Source organism: Macaca thibetana, chromosome 1, assembly GCF_024542745.1.
Source record: "Macaca thibetana thibetana isolate TM-01 chromosome 1, ASM2454274v1, whole genome shotgun sequence".
NCBI classification, from domain to species: Eukaryota; Metazoa; Chordata; class Mammalia; order Primates; family Cercopithecidae; genus Macaca; species Macaca thibetana.
Genome location: NC_065578.1, coordinates 139,553,591 through 139,570,375, shown reverse-complemented (window position 1 = coordinate 139,570,375; position 16,785 = coordinate 139,553,591). Strand labels below are relative to the sequence as shown.

The 16,785-nt window shown below is 42.2% G+C and overlaps 1 protein-coding gene across 1 annotated transcript in view; it reads left to right on the top strand.

Moving 5' to 3' along the window:
• The first annotated feature begins 442 nt into the window (after positions 1–442).
• CNIH4 (cornichon family AMPA receptor auxiliary protein 4) overlaps positions 443–16,785 on the top strand; it is a 728,363-nt gene continuing 712,020 nt past the window's right edge. Inside the window, exon 1 of the mRNA XM_050760868.1 lies at positions 443–452. The gene's annotated coding sequence lies outside the window, so the exon portion shown is untranslated. The remainder of the gene's footprint in view (positions 453–16,785) is intronic.

The following is a 16,785-nucleotide window of genomic DNA, read 5'->3' as shown; positions in this document are numbered from 1 at the left end:
GATCCTTACATGTGGGGACTGAGCAGAGAATGAATCTGGCTCTAGGTTTTGAGCTGTGTCCTGCCCTATGAACTGTTCTTATGACACCACTCCTGACACCAAATGGTTGGGATTTTACCAACTAATTCTCTGACTCTTCAGACACTAACTGGGTGTCTTACATTTCAATTCAGTTCTGACACTAACCACCTGGAGTTAGTGCAGACCCCACAGGTTCTGGAGCTCAGTTCCACAAGACTGCCCTTCAACTTCAGGCAGCCACAAGTCCTGGGCCTCTCATACTCTTGACAAACTGGCTATAAAGTTGGAAGTTCCCATGACTCCCCCTCAGGTCCAATAATTTGCTAAAATGGCTCGCAAAACTCAAGGAAACATTTTACTTACGTTATAAAGGATGTAGCTCAGGAACAGCCAACTGGAGAAGATGTGTAGGGCAAGAGATGGGGATGGGGGTGCATTGAGCTTCCATGCCCACTCTGGTGCTCCACTCTCCCAGCACCTCTGTATGTTTACCAACCTGGAAGTTCTTGTAACCCTATCATTTAGGGGTTTTTAGTGGAGGTTTCATCACATAGGCATGATTAATGAAATCATTGGCCATTGATGATGAGCTCAATCTCCCAAACGCCCCCTTCCCAGGATGCTGGGGTTGTGGCTGAGAGTTCCCATCCTCTAACCATGGCTTGGTCTTTCTGGTGACAAGCCCCCAGCCTGAAGTTATCAAGGGACCCAACAACGGTGGTCTCATTAGAACAAAAAGACACTGTTATCATGCAGAAAATCCCAAGGGATTTAAGAGCTCTGGTGCCAGGAACCAGAGACAAAGAACAAAGTCATATTTTTTTTATTATATCACACACATACTGTCAGTGTGTCACTGAGTTTATTGTAGTAATAATAGTAATAATAATCACTACAACCTCTACAAAGGACAGAACCGGGTTCTCGTGCTTGCTAGGAGTGATGCTTACCATAAAAAGCCACAGCAGAATTTTCTTACTCTCATGTATAATTTCCAAATCCTTCCAAATGAGGATAACAGCCTGTGCCCTAGGCGTCCTTTAATAAGAGAGGGACAGGGCAGCTGGTCAGGAGGGGAAGGAAGGCTCACTGGCCAGAGAGGCACATAGGAGAAGCTGACACAGTGTGCAAAACCAGCAACTGACAACCGAGGGACTCAAGGACCTCCATGACCTGCCCACCCTTCTGTCCCACACACTCTGTGGATAGCTTCCTCCAAGATTTCACCCAGGCAGCCTCCCTCCACTCTCTTCCCATCTCTCCCCTACTGCCCCAGACCTGCACTGGCTTTCTTTCTGAGGAAGCCTCTGGTAGGGAGAGGACAACTTAAGGTTTGCAGGTTTACTATATATTAATTTGACCAATTAATTGCTATTTAGCCTTTTGTATCTGCCAGGATCCTTTTAAACACAAACTGGCTAATTCTTACATCTCTTTGGTTTTTCCTCTGGGCGTAGGCTCATGCTATGAACCTATTAGATGCTCTGTGCATACTTATTGACCAGTTTGTTAATTCTATGAATGAATACTATCCAAATAGCGGTAAAAGCCCTTGCAGCACAGTGATTGCATCACAGAACCCAGTGCTGGTTACAGATTGCCTTTATCTAGAAGGCTTCAGTTATGAAAATTTTGTCTTCCAACTGGACCAGAAGGAACTTAAGGTCAGGAAGACGTGCAGATTGACCCACCGTCTTTTTTCCTGCAACTCTAGAAACCAAAAAGCTCTGAGAATGAATGTGGTTTTGTTCAAAGTTTGAGGTGAACTCCCATGGCGGTAAAACATGACCTGAACTGATGTGAGACTATAGTCTTTGTTTATCCTCCTAGAATGAATATTCATACATTCCACTGCAAATATTAGTTTGTTGCTTGCAGAGTGCTGGCCCAGACCCCACTTGTGGCATTAAGTAATGTATAGTAGGGGAGCTGAATTACCTTTTGCTATGGTCTGAATGTCCCCCAACATTCATGTGTTGAACTTAATTGCCAGTGTGACAATATGAAGAGATGGGGCCTTTAGGAGGTGATTAAGTGATGCAGGCAGAGCCCTGATAAAAATAAAAACTCGAGGGAACTAGCAAGCCCCTTTGCCCTTCAGGCTTTCCTCAAGTGAGGATGCAGCAACAAGGCACCATCATGGAAGCAGAGACCCCTCAACAAGCATCCAACCTGCCTGCATCTTTCTCTTGGACATCCCAGCCTCCAGAACTGTAAGAAATAAATTCCAAATCTTTATAAGTTACCCAGGCTGTGGTGTTTGTTATGGCAGCAGGAACAAACTAAGGTACCTTTCTAAATCTGAAAAATTCTGACTTAGAAACACGTCTGGCTCTAGGGATTTTGCATAAAAGGTTGTAGTCCTGAATTCTGCATCAATCAATATAGTCACAGATGCAAGTAACTGATAGTCCCACTCAAATTGGCTTAAATAATAAAAAGAATGCATTGATTCACACAACTAAAAAGTCTATAAATTGCATGGCTTTCAGGCATGGTTTAATCCAGAGGTTCAAAGTTATTGAAGCCCTACATCCTCTGTCTCCAATATTCTTGCCTTTACCCTCCTTTGTCTTTTGGCTTTATCCTAGATTGTCTTTACAAATTGTAGCCAAAATGATTGCAGTAGTTCCACACCTTGCAGGGGTGCCCCACGTGGCTCAGAGGAAGAAAGAACATCTTTGTCCTGGCACTCCAAGAAAAAGGTCCCATGGCCATACCCGAATGGCCACACTAGATGTGTTGGGGTGGGGTGGGGGGTAAATTGGGCTGATTAGCTTTGCCTAAGACAAGCATGCTACTTCTAGGGCTAGGGCAAAATTAGTTGACCTGAAACCACATGGATCTCCAAACAAAAACCAGGAATGATAGGGAAGCGGAAGGAAAAATGAATATTGTGGAGGTAACAACCACCTCATAGCCTTTTCCTCTGTAGTCAACACACTCCTGAGCATATTAAAGACACTTAATGTAAACTGGCCTGTGTTCAACTCAAACCTGATCCCCAACGGTCAACAAGGATTCTGTTTTCTTTATATTATTAGCTTCCTTTCTTTTCTTTCTTTCTTTCTTTCTTTCTTTCTTTCTTTCTTTCTTTCTTTCTTTCTTTCTATATTCCTCTTCCTCCTTCCTTCCTTCCTTCTTTCTTCCTTCTTTCTTTCTTTTCTTTTTTCTTTCTTCTTTCTTTCTTTCTTTCTTTCTTTCTTTCTTTCTTTCCTTCCCTTCCTTCCTTCCTTCTTTCTTTCTTTTTCTTTCTTTCTTTCTTTTTTCTTTCTTTCTTTCTTTCTTTCTTTCTTTCTTTCTTTCTTTCTCTTTCTTCCTTTCTTTCTTTCCTTCCTTCCTTCCTTCCTTCCTTCCTTCCTTCCTTCCTTCCTTCCTTCAGACAGAGTCTTGCTCTGTCTTCATCCAGGCTGGAGTGCAATGCCACGATCATAGCTCACTGCAGCCTCCAACTCCTGGGCTCAAGTAATCCTCCTGCCTCAGCCTCCCAAAGCATTGGGATTACACGCATGAGCCACCGTGTCTGGCCTCTTTGTATCATTAGCTTTCTACTCTCCTTTATGATCCTATGCAGCTTCCCAGGTGCTTATCTTACAGTATTTATTTTATTTATTATATTCTACCTTGTATCAGTCATTTGTGTAAATATAATCTACCTTATTGAACTCTAAGCTCCTTTAGGTGGGGTCTAGCTTTAGGTGGGGTTCTAGCTTGGTTCCATGCTTAGTATATGTCTTGCAATGACAAACATTCAATGAGTGTTGGTTGAACCAAGTCTATTCCCCACCTCAGATCAAGGTATTAGCAATGTAAAGAACTCAGCAAAGCAGGGAGGGTGGGGTACAGACGGATGGAGAGAGAATGATGCTGTCTTTACATGTTTTTCTTTGGAAACCTACCTAAAAGCTCCATACATATTACACTAAGGTAAAGTGATTCGAGGAGCAAGAAACAGAAAACCTAGATTGAACTGCCTTGAATAATAAAGATGACGTATTAGTTCACAAACTGGAAACTTTTGAGCCAGGGCAAGCTTTGGACCCAGCAGCTCAAGATTGTGAACATAAACCCAGTTATTTTCCTTTCTCCAAGACTAACTTCCTCATGGTCGCCAAATGGCTGCAAGCAGTTCCAGGCATCTCATTTACACACCACACTGTCTAGAACACATGCACTGCTTGAATGAAAAGGTGGCCAGGGGAGGGGGAAGCCAGACAAAACTTATCTTTGGAAACAGGGATGGGTCAGCTTCTCACTAAGAATTGCATGATGTGTTCGTTTGCTAGTGCTGTCTTAACGAAGTACCACAACCTGGGTGTCTTAAACAACAGAAATTGATCGCCTTGTACTTCTGGAGGCTTGAAGTTCAAAATCAAGGTTTCCACAGGATTGGTTCCTTCTGAGGGCTGTGAGGGGAGGATCTGCTCCAGACCCCTCTCTCTCTGGCTTTTAGATGGTCATCTTCTCCCTGTGCCTCTTCACAGTGTCTTTTTTCTATGCATGACTGTCACCGTGTCCAAATTTTCCCTTCTATAAGGACATCAGTCATATTGGATTGGGGGCTTGCCCTACTCCAGTATGGCCTCATTGCAACTTAATTAGCTACATATACAATGACCTTATTTCCAAATAAGGTATAGAGGTACCGAGGTTAGGTCTTCATTATACGAACGTGTTGGGGGTGGAGGGGAACATTTCAACCTCTAACACATGGGATGGAGGAGTGGACAGGATAGCTAAATGAAAATCAGGATTCTATTAGGGAGAAGAAACAAGGAAATGGGTTCTGGGTCAGCAACGGTAAAGGTCTCACAGTGAACTCTTTCTACAACAAAAAAGTAGAGATGAGGCTTTCAGGGACAGTGATTGTGGAAAATCATTTTCCCTCCCGCTAGCACATGGTAGACGATGGATGAGATGACAGATTCTTCCCTCACACTGTCTTCCACCTCTGTGGTTTCACTGGATAATCTCTCTCTGGCAATCATGTGTTATTTAGCCCTGAGAAGCTCTGAGATGCTTTTGAACATTACCCAGTTAATCCACATGATGCCTGCTGGGATTTCTCTTAGAAAAGAGACTCTCAAGGAGATATATGGCAGAAATGCCCAGAAATGAGAATCCTGAAGCCGCCCCACAGTCCCAAGCATTTCTCTTGGCCCAGAATATTCAGCGTTAAAGAGTGAAGACCACGTTTTCAGCTTTGTTAGTGTCTGGACGCCCTGGTAGGGAGAGAGCGCCTCACTGGTGGTGTCCACAGGAGTGTGGAAGTGAAGATGCCTCTCCATACAGTGCAGACACTTTATCTCATCTCAGGCAGGGCTCTATGGAGGAATGGGCTGGAAGAGAATGAAGGTCACAGGGGGACCCGGGCTATGCAGAGGTGCCTGGAACACTCAAAGGAATCCCTTTAACCTGGGAAAGAGAAAACGCTACCACTTTGGAGCCCAAGTTATGTAGAGCATCTTGTTCAGAAAAACTCAGTTGATATCAAGTATGACACAGCCTTACTACTTCCTATTAAAAAGGCCGACATTAACTCTAAGGGGAAGTTATATGGGATACATGGTTCTTTTATAATGTTTTGGTTTCTAAGAGCTTCTTTGGGATATGATTGGCATACTATAAATTGCAAGAATTTGAAGTGTACAATTTGATAATTTGTGATATATGTATGTAACTGTGACAGCATCACCATTATCAAGATAATGAACATATGCATCACCACAGAAAGCCTCCTCCCACTCCTTCTCTCCCACCATGCCCCATCCCTTTCCTCAGGCAACCACCATTCTCCTTTCTGTTGCTATAGATTAGTTTGTTTTTTTAGACTTCTATATAAACGGAATCATACAGTATGAACCCTTGTTTTGGTCTGCCTTTCTTCACTCAGTAATCATTGAGATAGATCTACAGTGCTGTGTGCATCAATGTTTATTCCTTTTCATTTTTGAGGAGCAGTCCATGATCTGCATGTTCATTGACCACAATTTGTTTATCCAGTCACCTGTTGATGGATATTTGGATTGTTTTCCATTTCTGGCTATTTTATAAGTCAAGCTGCTGTGAACATTCATGGGAAAGTCTTTGGACCTGAGGCACGGGTTCAGTGGTGGCACATTGGCTTAGTGGGGCTGGTTTTACTTTCTGCCTGTGGGTATGTGCAAGTAGCTCTGGCAAGATCCCTGTGCTCAGCAGAGACTGGCCTGCTCAGGCCATCTTTAGGGTCCTCATCCTCTTTCACAGGGCATCATCCCTGGCTTTTGCTTTGCTCTCCTTCCTTCCCCAGCCCCTACTGCTGCCATAATTGGTGACTAGACTGGAACTTAGGGAAAATAGATATCTGGAGAAGAAGTACTTTTAAGAGGATCTGGGATTTACTTTCTTAAAATCAACTCTAAATCCTCCATTATCACCCAGCAAACCAGCTGGTATATGCAATACCACACTTAGACCTAGGCAACAGCAGCCACTGCTCTGTATCCTGTGACTAGAGTTTCCCTTCTTGCCCTCCTCTAATCACACCCACTTCACAGCACAAAGAGGCCAACTGATATGATTTTGCTGCATCTCCACCCAAATCTCATCTTGAATTGTAGTTCCCATAATCCCCACATGTTGTGGGAGGGACCTAGTGGGAGGTAATTGAATCATGGGGTGGTTACCCCCATGCTGCTGTTCTTGTGATGGTGAGTTCTCGCAAGGCTTGATGGTTTAATAAGGGGCTTTTCCTCCTTTTGCTTGGCACTTCCCCTTCCTGCCGTCATGTGAAGAAGGATGTGTTTGCTTCCCTTTCCACCATCATCATAAGTTTCTGAGGCCTCCCCAGCCATGTGGAACTGTGAGTCAATTAAACCTCTTTCCTTTATAAATTACCCAGTCTCTGTCAGTCCTTTATAGCAGTGAGAATGGCCTAATATAGCACCCAAAGTCTGCACCATCATCACCCCACCCTGTCTACACTCTCCATGCTAGAGACCCAGAATTACTTGCCCAGGTGACTCCAGCCCACTTATAGGATGTCCATGGGCTGCTCTCCAGCTCTGAGCTGCCTGAAAAGTAGATAGCTATGGGCAGAGGGGATGGATGGAGCTTGCACGTGTCCATGAGTGCATCCTCATGGGTGTGCACACTCACGTGTGGGTACACTAGCACACAGAGCCCTTTGCGGTGTGTGTTGGAGTAAGGAGTGAAAGAGACAGGGAGGGACCATGGCCAGGGTCTGGGGGACAGGAGCCAACTCTTCCCATGCTCACAGCACAGAACAAGAAGGAGTTCAAGAATTTTCAGTGTAAGCCTGGCCTACAGAATGTTGGGAAAGTCTATTTGTCAAGTGGGAGGCTACATCATATTTCCCTTCACAGTGCTTTGGCTTGATTCAGAACTTTATGTCTTTAGACATTTGATGCATGGGCCTCCACTTGTACTCTTGTACTTGTATTCTTGCCTTGCCCACCATTAGGGATGGGCCAAGGTCCACCACCCTCTGCCTGCATCACATAATTTTCATGTTATATGCCGGCTTTTATTGCTTACTTTTCCCCTCCTGAGTTATACTTCATGTTTACTTTAACCTTTTTTCAATTGCATAAATATTGAGAGAAAGCATGACTTGGGTGGGGGAAAGGGGGAAACACATTTTGTGTGATCTGCCCCAAGCCTGCACACCTGGAGGCCAGGTTCTGCTGTAACTTCAGAGTAAGGAGTTGATGTTTCTCGTCAAGATTATGGAAATCCAGGTAGACTCTTTGCTTTGAGGTCGGGCAGCTTGTTTTCCCACTAAAAACCTACCTTGACCACCATTGTGGAAGAGCGATTGCAAAAACGGCTCTAATTCTCCACTTCTCCACTCCTCCCATTGCAATATGACTTTGTGGCTCCTCTCCTCCTATTAAGAGAGGGGATGTGTCCCCTCTTGCCTCGGATCTAGGCTGTCTGTGTGACTCACTGTGATGAATAGAATGTGGCAGAAGGCACAGTGTGCCAGCCCCACGCGTGGGCCTCCAGGGGTGTTCCTGCACATTTACTCTCTCTCAGACCCCCACTTCTGCCATGAAAACAAGGTTGAGCCAGACTGCTCCATGACAGGCCACGTGAGGCAGCCTGGCCCATCCTGTCCAAGGCCACCAGCAGCCCATCCAATGACTGCCCAGAGATGGATGAGCTCAGCTGAAATGAGCTAGGCTTGACCCAGGTCAGCAGAACCACCCATCCAACACATACTCAGGAATGTCAGAAAGTCAACAAACCCATATTTTATCAGTTACATGGTCTTTCATGAAACTCCACTAACCTTCAAAGTGTTGTGCAAAATAAGAAATGTTTTCATATAAGTTCAGAAAATTATAAGTTAACCTGGTTAAACAAAGTTAAACCTGCTTTTTCCCTTCAAGACTTCTCAAACTTTTAATACAGAACTATCTAATCAGTATGCCTAAGCAATGCAGGCACAAGAAACTCCATCAGATCTATGTGCAAAATCATAGCCAAAAAAAAAAAAAAGAAAGTTAAAGTCACTAATTAAGACCTAATATGTGCATTTCCTGAAATGTGGATTAAACTTCATGATAATTTAATTATTCCTCAACCTTGTCCTATTGGGATGGATAAGTTATCAAAATGAATCATGGCACTAAAAGCACAGGCAGGCAACGAAAGTGAAAACAGATAAATTAGATTACATCAAAAGTTAAAACTTCTGTGCATCAAAGGACACAACCAACAAAATGAAAAGACAACCTACAGAATGATAGGCAGTATTTGCAATACGTATTTGAAAAGGGAGTTAATATTCAAAATATATGAAGAATTCCTACAACTTAACAACAACAAAAAACTGAATAACCCAATTTAAAAATGGGCAAAGGACTTGAATAGACATTTCTCCAAAGGAGATACACAAATGGCCAAAAAGCACATGTAAAAATGCTCAACATCACTAATCATTAAGGAAATGCAAATCAAAGCCACAATGAGATTTCACCTCACACCTGTTAGGATGGCTACAAAGGAGGAAGGAAGGAAGGAAGGAAGGAAGGAAGGAAGGAAGGAAGGAAGGAAGGAAGGAAGGAAGGAAGGAAGGAAGGAAGGAAGGAGAAAGAAAGAGAGAGAGAGAGAGAGAAAGAAAGAAAGAAAGAAAGAAAGAAAGAAAGAAAGAAAGAAAAAGAGAAAGAAAAGGAAGGAAGAAAGGAAGGAAGGAAGGAGAGAGAAAGAAAGAAAGAAGATAGAGAAAGAAAAAAGGAAGAGAAAATAGAAAGAAAGAAAAAAGAAAGAAGGAAGGAGGGAGGGAAGGAGGGAGGGAGGGAGGGAGGGAGGAAGGAAGGGAAAGAAAGAAAGGAAGGAAGGAAAGAGAGAGAGGAAGTAAGAAAGAAGACAGACAAAGAAAAAAGGAAGAGAAAAGAGAAAGAAAGAAAAAAGAAGGAAGGAAGGAAGGAGGGAGGGAAGGAGGGAGGGAGGGAGGGAGGAAGGAAGGAAGGAAGGAAGGAAGGAAGGAAGGAAGGAAGGAAGGAAGGAAGGAAGGAAGGAAGGAAGGAAGGAAGGAAGGAAGGAAGGAAGAAGGAGAAAGAAAGAGAGAGAGAGAGAGAAAGAAAGAAAGAAAGAAAGAAAAAGAAAAGGAAGGAAGAAAGGAAGGAAGGAAGGAGAGAGAAAGAAAGAAAGAAGATAGAGAAAGAAAAAAGGAAGAGAAAATAGAAAGAAAGAAAAAAGAAAGAAGGAAGGAGGGAGGGAAGGAGGGAGGGAGGGAGGAAGGAAGGGAAAGAAAGAAAGGAAGGAAGGAAAGAGAGAGAGGAAGTAAGAAAGAAGACAGACAAAGAAAAAAGGAAGAGAAAAGAGAAAGAAAGAAAAAAGAAGGAAGGAAGGAAGGAGGGAGGGAAGGAGGGAGGGAAGGAGGGAGGGAGGGAGGAAGGAAGGAAGGAAGGAAGGAAGGAAGGAAGGAAGGAAGGAAGGAAGAAGGAAGGAAGGAAGGAAGGAAGGAAGGAAGGAAGGAAGGAAGGAAGGAAGGAGAAAATAGCAAGTGTTGGCAAAGATGTAGAGAAATTGGAACTCTTGTGCACTATTGGTGGAAACATAAGATGGTGTAGCCACTGTGGAAAACAGTATAGCGTTTGCTAAAACATTAAAAAAACAAAACTATTATATAATCCAGCAATTCCACTTCTGGATATATAACAAAAAGTATTGAAATCTGAGACTCAAAGAGATAGTTGTATACCCATGTTCAAAGCTGCATTTTTCACAATGGCCAAAAGTGGAAGGAAACCAAGTGTCCATCAACTAATAAGTGGATAAACAAAATATGGTGCACATATACAATAGAATATTATTCAGCCCTAAAAAGGAAGGGACTCTGGCAATGCTACAACATGGATGAATCTTGAGGATGTTATGTTAAGTGAAATAAGATACAAAACAATACTGTATGATTTCATTTATATAGGATATCTAGAGCAGTCAAAATTATAGAGGCAGCAGGAGGGTGATTGCCAGAGACTGGGATGAAAACAGGGAGTTGTTGTTTAATGGGTATAGAGTTTCAGTTTGGGAAGATGAAAAAGTTCTGGAGATTGGTTGCACCACAATGCAAATGTACTTAACAACACAGAATTGTAAAATTAAAAATTATTAAAGTGGTAAATTTTATGTTCTGTATATTTAATCACAATTAAGAAGAAAACAAGAAAAAAACTCATGATGCCAAGCAAAGTATGTCTGCGTGTTATCTTAAAACATCCACCTTAACGAGGAAAAAATAATAATGTTCTAAGTATCTTCAAGTGCAAAATAAGAAACAAGTAACTTTAAAAGATCAGTTGGTTATCAAATCAAACTCAAGGAGCTACCTATAAAGTCATGCAATTAATAATTAAAAGCCAAAATATCTCATATTATTCCATAATGGCTCATTTGACCCACCTGCCTGAATTGTCTGCCCTGCATTGGGACCAATGAAACAAGGGAAACAGAAAAAGGGCCACTTTTAAATAATGCGATTAGTGAGCGCATCATGGCATTTCGGATGGCAAATTAATGAATCAAAATGTTTCTGTTGCAGGTTGATATATCTACAAATATTAGTAATTGTGCTCAATAATTGCATTGGCTAAAAATCCCTGAAGAAAAAGGTTTGAAAGAAACTTATTTGTTTTGCAAAGGAGTACCAAAGCAAAGCACAGGTGATGAAATATTCAAAGTGATAAATGGAAGCACTGAAACAAATATTATCAGAACCCTGCATAAATTTGTGCATGGATGATATAGCTACAATGACAGGGAGGTGTCAAGGTTGTACATCAAGAGTTCATTCTGAAAACCATGTGATGCAAATAATACATTGTTTTATTCACCGGGAAGTCCTCATATGAACAAGTTTGCCTATAGATCTGAATTTCATGTGAATGACACCATAAAAATGGTGAGTCTAATGAAATCCAAGCTGCATAGTCCCATCGGTTTTCAGCTTTATCTAAATAAATGGTGTCATAACATCCATTTCTGATATTTCACAATGAAGTTAATTGGCTGGCCAGAGAAAGTATTGTGCCAGTAATATATGAATAAAAGAAAGAATTGAAAATTGTTTTATAAATCATTCACACCATGCAGATATACCAAAGAATAGTTCATGACTTTTCTAAATGGCTTAACTGACAGTTTTGAGCATTTGATTGAAATTAATTAAAAATTACCAGAACTGCATGAAAACATATAAATGTGTATGACAAAGTTTATGCATTCAGAACAAAAATTTAACTTAGTAAAATTGAGGTTAATATGATTTACCTGTAATATTAATCAGGACTAACATATCAACTCTAAAAATAATTAGAGACCAATAGAGAAAAATATGTGCAGGCTTAGAGAAAAGTTTGATCATTATTTAGAAATACTCAATACAATCAAGTTTGATTATATTCTAAATCCATAAATATTATCGTAAGATATTATATTTGTCAATAAAACAAAAGGTAGAGTTTCTGGTTTTAAAGAGTTATCTTACCCTTAAAATATAATTTAAAGAGATCAAATTATCTAAATTCCTACTAACGATGAGAGAGAAGTTTCTGCCAGTTGAAGAATAAGAGATATTATTGTGTCATTTGCTATCATGCATATGTGAAAATAAACTTTATTTCCAGTGCTGACTATTAAGATCCTGGTTAAGATTTATATGCATTCATTTCAAACATAAAACCTGATATTAAAAAGTAAGTCTGTGAAAACAAGCTCAAGTTTATTAACTTTTTCAAATGCAATATATGTAAATATAAACCCCCGCCTGTTTACTTCAGTGAGTCACAGAAATAGAGTATCATCATTTTCCATGTGTGCAGGGATGCAAAAAAATGCTGGGAAACAGTGTTTTAATATATTATGTGTACTGTGCGTATTCAAAAGGGTACTGCAGTATGTAGCTTTTCCCAAATTTGCTCAGTCATAGAACTTTTCTTGCATGTAACAATGGTTAATGTCTTGTGTTGCACTGGTGTTTCCTGGAACACAGCTTGGGAAAACTGATGCAGTCTGAACTTGTAATTACACAGCTGTCCAGACAGGGAAAGTGTGTTGCCCAAGGTCATGGGGCAACACATATCTCTGCTTTCAAACCATTGCTCTCTTATACGACTTCCCCCAGGAGGCAATCTAAGTAGGATATGGAGAAACCCATCAAGTCCTTATTGGTTTTTTTCTTAATGATGAACTTTCATCATTTTAACTTTAGCTCCATAGCAACTAGAGTTGCATTTATCTTGTGGTTTCCTGCCATTTGTTTTGGAAGCCTGTTCCCCTTTTGTATTATTAAGCTTATTGTTAAGTCCCATGGCTGGTTTAGATTGTATGCTTCCTTGTTTGTTCAGTCATTTGGCTAATTTGGCTCACCAGAGATAGTATTTTTCAAAGGCTTTCCTCTTCTTAAGTTCATCCAGAAATTGGAAATCTGAACAGCCGTTACAGAGTTCCTCAGCCCTAAGATTCCACAATCCCTAGGTGTGAGATGGGGATCAGGCATCAGAATTTTCAAGCTTCAAATCTTCAATGCTGATCTTTAACTCTTTTCTTCTTATACTTTCCATAAGATTTTAAAGAGAAGCACATATTCCATCCCTTGGCCCTTGTCAAATGTGTCTGGGAGATGGAGTGGTAACAGGAAGTCTGCTGAGCTGTAGACTTACAGGAAAATGAGGGAAAGTCAGGGCAGCAGGGCTGGGTTGGGGGAGGATCTGGGCTGAGATGGAGACACAGCCAAGTCTTCAACCTACCCCATAGGGAGCTCCAAAGATGGGACAGCCTTTGTACAGGTCCCCAAGCCTTTGTACCTTTGCATCATCCAGTCACTGGATGCCACTTAGGGCATGAACTTGGGTGAAACAGCTTTCTTCTGTTGAGGGAAATTCTTAGCCCTCACCCACTAGCAGCTGCTGGGGGAATCAATCCTTCATTCTTGCTGGGGGCATGTGGATTTGGCAGTGCCACACAGCATCCACCATCCCTGGAGAATTTCTCTTGACCTCAGTCCAACAACCCATTTCCTAATCAAACAATTACTAGCAAATGTTTGGACTCCCATGCTACAGCTTGAGAAACCTAAGGCCTACCTTCTTCCCTAAGTGAAGGAAAGTAACACTAGCTGATGATATTCAGTGTAGTCAAAATTCAGAAGACCTGGAAAATCTGGATGCTTTGCGTGGCATAACTGATGTTTAGTTGACTGGTGCCATTTACTGAATCAGTTCCCCTGTCCCTTGCAATGTGCCCCCATGTATTTCTAGGAGATCCAAGGTTATCTCATTTGGGCTTAGGAATCTCCTCCAGCCTTTTCCTCTGGGAACTGCTGCATTCACCAGGCACAGCTGTTGCCACCTCCAGAGTACTACAGACCTCAGGGTATCAAAGCAGCTGGCTATGAGCCCTGGATCCCACTTCACAAAGCATGCTGCACTCTTTTCCTCTTTCAGGTTTGTCATCTAAGTACTAACACTGTGCTGACCTGTGCCTCAGAGTCTATGTGATATGTCATGAAACAACTTTCAGTCTTTACTTCAGCTCTCCCTGCATGCTCCCTACTCTCCCAGCTCCACCATTGGACTCAGATTTCAGTCCTCAGGACTTGGCAAGGAGACAGGTCCAAGTGACAGTTGCTATGCTGTGCTTCAGAGCAGTGCAGTCTTTGGGTTTGAAGCCCAGCACTGCTACTTACTGGGTGTTCTCAGTCAAGTTACTGCAACTCTCTGAGTCTCAGTTTTCTTATCTGTTAAATGGACACTTGATACTTTCTATCTCAGAGTGTTGGTGGGAGAATTTTTAAAATTAATATATGTAAAGTGCTTAGAACAGTGCAGCACAGAGAAAGCACTCAGTAATAGCACTTCTTTTCAGAATTGGCCTCCCTTCTGAGCACCAGGCCACCTTTGTGTAACTGGCTTCCCTGGAACTCCTGAGTGCCGTCAGCAGCTTTCTGACTGGCCAGCCTGACTATCTTGCTAAAATGGCCCCAGAGATGAGCACAGTGCAGTCCCAACAGGGATCCTGCACTTCATGGCACTTAATGGACTTCTTTCACTCTGTTTAGGTGGTGGGACCCTCCAGAGCTGGATCTCTGGCCACCCATTCACTCCCACCACACAGGCCTCTGTAGCTTTAATTCTGCCCAGGCTGACCCCTTGGGAGAGCTCAGCAGACCTCAGCAGCATCTCTGACTTTGTGACACAGGAGCTCCACCCCAGCTCCATGGCCTCCCAGACGAATGAAAAGGGACCCGGAGCCCCAGGCAACTTGCATCTCTTTCTCTCTCCCAAGGCCACAGGACAGCAACACCACATCTCTCTTCTCAATCCCCCTTCCCTTTGCCTCATCATTGCTTGTGCAGTGCAGGGCATGTCCCTGGAGACAGAGCAGGGAGCAGGTTTCCCACTTCCCTGGTACCTTCTCTGCTGGAGCCCATGGTTGGGAGCACCTGCTCTGAGAACCTGCTGAGACCTGCAATCCCCCTCACACACAAAGAGGCCTCTGTGGGCTATTCTCAACTGCCTGTCCTCTGACCAAATTTCAGCCCGGATTCTGTTCCTGGCTGACTTTGGCCAAGTCACTTTACTTCTCTGGACCTGGTTGGGTTACTTATCCCTGAAATATGGGAGGTGAGTAAGATGATCTCATTGGCTCCCTCCAGCTCTAACAGTCATGAGTCTGTCACTGGGGGAGAGCATCGAGTGGAGGTATAGGCATCAGAAGCATGAGTTTTAGTCCTGACTTTGCCACTCCCTCTCCATGTGGTTTTTAGCAATCCCTTTAAGCCTTAGTTTTCTCATCTTTGAAAAAAAAATGAAGGTCCCAGCCTAATACCAATAATGCCAGTCCTTATTGAGACATGTGCTGAGTGCTTCACATACAATGTTCAAATCATCCTCCAACAATCCTATGGTTAGGTATTACTATCCCCACTGTACCAATAGGTAGTCTGAGCTGTCAGAGTTAAGCAACTTGTGCAAGGTTGCAGAGTTAGAAAGTGTGTCAAGTCAAAGTGCATAAGGAATCCAATCTAGGACCATCTGCCTGTGCTCTGAACCACCATACACTGTAGCCCCCATGAGGTTTGACAAAGGCATCAACATCAAAGTATTTTGCACACTATTTGCTCATTATTTGTCTCTCTTTGCATTCACCCAAAAAGGCTCCTAAATTTAAGCTACAATTCTTATTGTTGAGCATAATAGTGTGTGTGTTTATATACACACATGACTTACATAGAATGAAGTGTGCAAATTTTAGGGGTACAACTTGGTGAATTTGTATATATGCCACCTGTGTTACTACCACTCTGACAATGATGCAGAACATTTTTAGCTTCCCAGAAGGCTCCCTCACATCCCTCAGAGTCAATATCCTACAAAAGGTAACTACTATTTTGACCTCTTATTACTATAGGTTATTGCTATCATTTTGCCTGGTTTTGAACCTCATATAAGTGGAATCATCAGAAAACTTTCACTTAACACTGTTAAGCAGTAAGTTGTTTCTTACCCATTTTATTGTTGATGGACATTCGGGTTGTTTCAGGTCTTTGACTTTTACAAATAACACGGTTATGAGCATTCCCATTCATTTAGCTATTGTGAATAAAGTAGCTATAAACATTCTCTTTTTAGCTTTCATTTTAGGTTCAGGGGCATGTGTGCAGGTTTGTTATACAGGTAAACTCATGTCATGGGGGTTTGTTGTACAGATTATTTCATCACCTTGGTATTAAGCTTAGTACCCAACTTTCCCTGCTCCTCTCCCTCCTCCCACTCTCCACCCTCAAGTAGACCCCAATGTCTGTTGTTCCCTTCTTTGTGTTCATGAATTCTCATCATTTAGCTCCCACTTATAGGTGACAACATGTGGTATTTGGATTTCTGATCCTGCATTAGTTTACTAAGGATAATGCCCTCTAGCTCCATCCTTGTTGCAGCAAAGGACATGATCTCTTTGTTTTTTATGGCTGCAGAGTAGTCCATGGTGTACATAGACCACATTTTCTTTATCCAATCTGTCATCAATGGGCATTTAGGTCAATTCCATGTCTTTGCTATTGTGAATAGTGCTGCAATGAACATTCACAAGCATGTGTCTTTATAGTACAATGATTTATATTCCTTTGGGCATATACTCATTAATGGGATTGCTGGGTCGAATGATATTAGGTTAGTGCAAAAGTAATTGAGGCTTTTGCACCAACCTAACAGTTTTGCTTTTGGCTCTTTGAGGAATTGCCATACTGCTTTCCACAAC